Here is a 6,870-nt window from a genome sequence, read left to right as displayed (position 1 = left end):
TACAAGCGAGGTGGGACTATTCGGCCGTGTGTTGACCAAGCAGCACCGCATATGATGATGTGGATCAAAGCCAAGTTGCGGCCCTGTTCCAAGACACGGGAGCCCAGAGCAGGAACTGGATCGAAATTAGCGAACCGGTACGGTAGGATAGGATGGTAATTGCAATATTATGTATTTTGGTGGGAGGGTAAAACGGTCCAACGAAAAATTGGACGAAAATTTTGGCAGAAACGTTAGCTCATTTATTATTAGGTATAGATGTAGAACGAAACTTTCGACCGGAGGAAACAGAACCAGTTCCTTCTTTTTATATAGTAGATATAGATATAGATATAGATATAGATATAGATATAGATTTGGTCAACTTTCTTTTTAGTGATTTGATGGTCGCGATTTTTCAGATCTTTGGTGCTCAAAGTAACATCCCAGATCACATTTAATATTAAAGATATCTAACCCGCACATTTTGGTAGGTATTTAAAAGTTTCCAAATTATTTTTTCCATGATAACTATCTCACGTCGCTATATAAGCACTAGAAAAAGTGGCATTGCTGCAAACCGGCCAGCAGGAGCTTATGAAGAACACAATGGCATTGTGCTTCATTGCTCTTTTTTTCATGCCCACAATTTTCTTATCCTGTCATGCAGCAGGGAGGAGCATAGGTAAATATTTCTTCCCCTATTTTTTGTTTTCGTTGTTGTTTCTTATGTGTTTTAGTTCAACTTGATGTATCAATAATACAAATCCAGTTTCCACATATATCCAGCTAATTCATCATTTACTATATAAATAATAATTTGTCGTGGGATGCATGTTCTTGCGCAGGTACATTTGCAATCGGACCTATTCTTGGCTGTAGAGAGATGAAAGAAGTCTGCTCAATTGTTGGGTGCACGAAGTTGTGCGAATCCCTTGGTTGGAATTCTCACAGATGCATTTGCTCCGATAGTTCCCATTGCTGCCACTATGCGGAGGGTTTGACGGCATGATATATCGTCATGTGCTCTTGCTTCCAAGGCTGAATAATCATACATATCACCACACCGGTGTAATAAATAGATGCAATATAGGCTGAATAAACTATATATGTAGTTGAATTATGTGTATAAAGTTACTATCTAAGTGCTCAATTCTTTTAGGACGAGAATAGTGGATTGTGGATCTCCTTAATGAGATCTACTAACTTTTCTACTAAACCAGAGTTTGATGGTACGTCAAGTTAACATCGAACATACGGGAAATCACGATCCTTAAATCGTTTCAGAAACGCTCTCTAAACATTGGAAGAATCATAACCGCTCGATCGCATGCTGTTCTTGGGGCGAAAAAGGGTGGCAATCCTGTCATCGTTAACACAACAATCGGACACATGTGTCAGAACGCAATACCCTTACAACGTTATTAACCTAGGTCTGTACCGAGCAGAAAAAAATGGGGGGAGGCAATCTTTTTCCACAATTTTCGGGTAATTAAGTCCCTAAATTATAGTGTTCGCATCCTGCTTCCTCTAACAATCTTTACTATTAAATTCGTATCGGTCTGGTGCGTCGTACATCGTCGGCGCTTTTTCATTTTGGCCCCTCGCAATTCTAGAAAACAACCCGCAGTCCTAAATTCGTATCGATGTTACCATGTTTATTCAGGTCAACTGAAGGTAGTAAAAACGTCCTAAATTCAGATTACCTATAGCAAAGAAAGAATTATCATGGGTATAAGAAGCATGAAAAAGAGGCATGTCATTTCTCTGTCACAAGAAACCTAAAGAAAAATCCTGATGATTCCATGTGAGTTCTTTAGTTTCTAATGTGTTCAAAGGAAATTTAGATTACATCTTTAGTAGCATAACCATGATGAATGCTAGCGAGCAAAGTTTTGACGAATAGTTATTTACAATGATCTTCATATTTTTATAGTTTTCCAAAATGGGCAGCAAGGGCCGCAAGATTAGTCATGTATACCTAAGAGCAGGGTTGCCTTTCACGAAACTATAGGATTATTCAGCCCTTATGTGGGGCGGAAGAAAGGCAATTTGTGAGTCCACTGAAAAGTTTCGGCGAACAGAAGGCATACCATTCCTTGATTGGAGCAAAAGAATGGTGCAATTTATTCTACCATTTGATTTGTAGCTGTGATTAGACTTTTTTTTCTATTTTCCGTAGCAACGCACGGGCATTTAGCTAGTAAATAGTAATATCCGGATCCACTTCCTTATATCGTGGTATCAAATCAGTACTCCATTAATCCGGTATATAGGTCCTACGCACGTATTCAGAAATTGTTAATCTGACATATATATAAGTGCTATATTATTGTAAAGTATAAGGTTTTCACTTTTCAATAACATATATATTTTGTAGTTTACACCTTGTGAAGTTGGTAAAATTGATGATCTAGAAATATGCGTAGGAACTATTAACTGGGACGGAGTGAGTACCAATCAACACTAAAGGGGTGATCCTTCCTTGCCGCACATGTGACATGTCATCCAATTTGTTGAGATCAGTGGTAAGATATAAATAGCCACCACAAAATATGATTTGCATTACTTATTTTTTCCTAATCTGAATTCTACCGCATGCAATAAGAAAAAAAAGGAGATATTTCTTCGTTCTTGACTCTCCCTTTCCTTTCCCAAGAAAAAAGAACCCAATTGCTAGAAAGTGCTTGGATGCTCCGTGTCAAACGGAGCACTCGGTTGTGAGCCATTGGATCAGCGCTGGACGGAGATCACCTTCCGTGTCATCCCGACCGATTACCACCTGGACCCCGACCAGATCCCACTTGTGTTCTTGTCGCGTAGCGTGGTGTTTTGAATTGCACGCTCGTGTTCTCCCCCGACGACCACGACGAGGCGTTGCCCATTTCTCCCTATCTCGCTTCCTGAATCCTCTCTCTCTCCCCTAGGGTTTCTATGGCGGACAGCGATTTTGGTGGCGGAGGTCGAGCGCGGAGAAGACGTGCTGCTCGTCGCCGGATGGCGAGAGCGCGCGGACGAAGGCTCGCTCGTTGGCGTAGGGCTGGCTGCGCGTTAGTGCGGCGAGCGCTGCATCGGGGAGCGAGTCTACCGGTCGTGGGCGACGAGGTTGATTTCGGCGGCGCAGGTCAAGAGCGGAGAAGACGTGCTGCTCGTCGACCGAAATCGAGAGCGCGCTGATGGTAGGCTCGCTCGTCGGCGGAGTTTCTAGCGCGTGGTACTGCTGAGATCAGAGATCCAGGCTACCGGACGGGCGTCGAGCCCTGCGTCATTGTGCGCGGCACGGTGGGGACCAATAAGGCAGAGGTCTAGTTGTGCGCGACGGCGGGGTGCGGGCTCATGAAGATCTCCGTGAAATCTCCCGTTACAGAGGTATTTCATACTGCAAATCTTCCGCAATTACTTCCTATTCAGTGTGTTGAGGTGCAATACATGGCCATATCCGCACTACTTTCGTCTAGATCTAGCTACTGGTGACTATGTCCCGTTCGTTTGTGTTTGTCCATGACCCGTAGTACATGTTCGAACCACAGGGAAGTACATGTCCTGTAAATGTTCATGTCGATATAGCAAATTCCTCTTTGAGGTAGTTGTAATTTTTGGGCTATTTTTGTTGTTGTTGTTATGCATATGACTTGTGTAGCACAAATATGATGGCTAAATTGGTTAGAAAACATAGCACTAGGGGTGTTCCATTAGGTTATCAGCAGCAAATGCACTTTAAACTACATACCTTTTTTTTGCAGGTACACTTTAAACTACATACTAGTATGGTTGCAAAGCAGCGGGGGATGTCATGCTTGCCACCCCACTTAGTAGAAATTTGAACTAGTTCCATTTGTTAAGTTCCTTAGTATACTGGTTTGCAAATTTCGAATGGACTGTTAATTTGGATAGCTTTTTTTCAGTTAAACGTGAGTTGTACAAATATTTGCAAGTTCTTCTTTTTTAAGGTGCCCACTCATGTTATTGTAAGTCACCCTCATACTCTATAGATAGGTTTTGTGGTTTTCTGAACTTGGCTTCGGAACATGGTTAAGTTTTTCTCTGAACCTAGGTAAGTTGGCCTGCAAAAATGTTCTAATTCGTTTCCTGAATCCAAGCCTTTTGGCTTCTCAGATCATGGTTAAGTCTTGTTTCCTGTATAAAACTAAAGTTGGATTCTGAACATGTTTAATTTGTTTACTGAATCAAAGTGTTTTGTTTTAGCTGAACTTGGTTAAGTTTTGTTTTTCATACACAAAAGTAAAGTTGGATTCTCGGCATGGTTAATTTGTTTACTGAATCAAAGTTTTTTGGCTTAGCTGAATTTGGTTAAGTTTGTTTTAAAATAAAGTTGCCTACAACTTCATATTAAGTTGCATCGTGCCGATTCCATAGTTGATTCCCAGGTTATCATTTTCAGTCTGTTAGCTTGTTTAGCTATGGTATGAGGATTTTTTATGTTAAATACTGCATCAGCATTTGATGCAGGAAACAATGAATAAGGTGAATGACAGGCAGTCCCGACTGCGGTTACCACAGGCTGCTGAAGGAGGTACCTCCACACACAAGCAGCAGCTTGCATCAAATCCTTGCCTAGTTAGGAAGACTACTGTTGACCCATCCACACATGGAGCTCCAAGTTTCATATTTGAAAATGTTGATTCAATATTTATTGTTTCCAGGACAGTAATTCTGTATCGGGATTTATAGCATATGCTATATGTGCAGCTGATGAGTCTCCGAGAGATGCAAATTGTCTACCTTCGGAAGATGACAAGAAGGAACTAACCGTACCAATTTCATTTGGTGGAAGCTCTTTTCATTCCTGTATTTTATCTCTGAGCTAATGGATCTGTCTACAGATTTATCAGGGTGTTCAGTGTTCAATTGGCGGGGGGAATCCTAATCATCTCAGACATTTAGATGCATCACAGATGATCACTGAAAATGTACGTTTCCACAGTCATTGCAATTTGTTTTATTCTTGCTTTTTTTTTTTACTATTACCGTTTTGCTACGTGACGAGTGAGAAATATAGCGTTATATATAAGTTATCTTGTCATCGTAGTTAAATTGTATTTAGCATAGAACTATGTTGATTAGCCAGATTAGCCTTGTCATTGAGTTAAGTTGCCTTTAGCATAGAACTAAGTCGATTAGCCAGATTAGCCTAAGTTGCATTCTGATTTTTTGCAGGGCGATTTTTTTTTGCTTTGGTTCACTTTCACTTTTCCCAATTAAGTTGTCTTGTCAACATATTTAAGTTGCTTTTAGCATAGAACTAAGTTGATTAGCCGGAGTATCCTAAGTTGCATTCTGATTTTGTGGAGCGGGGAATTGTTTTGATTTGATTTAATCCATTTTCCCAATTAAGTTGTCTTCTCACAACGTTGCTTTCGGTATAGAACTAAGTTGATTAGCCAGATAAGCCTAACTTGCATTCTGATTTTCTGCAGGGCGGAATTATTTTGCGTTGATTCACTTTCTCTTTTAATTAAGTTGATTGCACAACAACTCATTACCCTTCTGCAAAAAAATAACTCCTATTAAGCCGGTTCTCCATGCAACCATGCTTTTGTAGTCTAAATTGCATTTTCTGATCCAACTTTCATAACTAAGTTGATTTTTATCATCGTAGCTAAGTTACTTGCAACTTGCAATTAAGTTGACAGGCCTTTCATAATTAAGTTGATTTTTTTTTGTCAACAAAGCTAACTTGCTTGCACCACGATATTATGTTGACTTCCTACGTGGTAAAGTGCAATGTACCATCTAATTAAGTTGATTCAATAACAACATATTACCCTCTTGCAGAAAACAACTCCTCTTTGATGAATTTTTGTTGGTGTTGCTTTAGTTGCATACATCCTCACAAAGTTTGCGACCGGAGAAATAGTTGCTTCACCAATATGATTGTTGTTGTTTTAATTGTGTTTTAAGTGCAGCCATCCAGTGTTGAGTTGCTTTCAACATTTATGCAACTGTGTGGCATGCACGATATATGAAAAGTAAGACTTTATGCATTCCTTTACGGACCAACAATTGACTTAACTCCTTTTGTTGGGTGCAGTTTTCAAGTTTCTGTATCAAAGGGAAAACATTACCGGTCTGTGGGCGTCAACGTGAGCAACAGGAAACGTTATCCTACGACAGCACTATGTACAAAAAATAGGCAACCATCGTCTTCTTTTTATCTATCTGCTAGTGTAAACTGTAGCTAATTAAGAACAATGGCTTAGTGTATTTTGCAAAATACCCGAGGTGTCGCAGCAAGTTACCTTTTCGTTTCAAGTTTCTTGTAGTCCAGTACCCGTAATACTTTCGCCCACACAAATATCAATGACCCTTAAAATGTTCGAACCTGGGAAGTGTCTTGTTAAGTTTTGTTGCTTTTTTCCATTGAAATGGAACCTTGTCATTCACTTGCTTTTTACTAGTGTCTATGCACCAGTGAACATGTGAATCTGACTTACTACTGCAGGGGCTCATTTTTTCTTCGATGGCAATGGTTCGGCATTTTTTTGCATTTATCTAACCCCTAAGTTGTACCAGGATTGTCGTTTTCTTCTGCTCACACCTGCATTACTTATAATGAAAGTAATCTGGATGCAGTGATTAGCTATATGCATAGCAAATTGTGCAAGGGGTTCCTCTTTTTTTCCATCTCATTAAGTTGTTTTTCATGAACCAAGTTGTTTGCATGCATACAAATAAGTTGTTCCCATGGACTTCCTTCCAATGTGCCCATCTATGTAAGTTCGCCAAGTTGTTTCAGATTAGTTCTTTGTTGTACTATTAAACAAGGATATCTAAATCCAACTGAATTTGTTGCAGATATTTGTCTCCTATTTTTGTTTGCTACAAATTTATCTAAGTTGCTCCAGGGTTTCATTTTTTTGTTGCATGATA

The 6,870-nt window shown here is 39.8% G+C and overlaps 1 long non-coding RNA gene across 2 annotated transcripts; it reads left to right on the top strand.

Annotated features, from left to right (window-relative positions):
• The first annotated feature begins 2,859 nt into the window (after positions 1 to 2,859).
• On the top strand, positions 2,860 to 6,341 carry LOC124675482. 2 transcript variants are annotated; one of them, XR_006993292.1, is made up of 3 exons: positions 2,860 to 3,348; positions 3,723 to 4,910; positions 6,032 to 6,341. It is a non-coding gene; the product is annotated as an uncharacterized LOC124675482 (long non-coding RNA). The 2 variants fall into 2 exon arrangements; XR_006993293.1 differs by having other exon boundaries at positions 2,860 to 4,513; positions 4,644 to 4,910.
• The last annotated feature ends 529 nt before the right edge of the window (positions 6,342 to 6,870 follow it).

Source organism: Lolium rigidum, chromosome 7 (assembly GCF_022539505.1).
Source record: "Lolium rigidum isolate FL_2022 chromosome 7, APGP_CSIRO_Lrig_0.1, whole genome shotgun sequence".
Lineage (NCBI taxonomy): Eukaryota > Viridiplantae > Streptophyta > Magnoliopsida > Poales > Poaceae > Lolium > Lolium rigidum.
The sequence above is the reverse complement of the archived record's forward strand: the minus strand, read 5'-3'. Positions and strand labels throughout refer to the sequence as shown.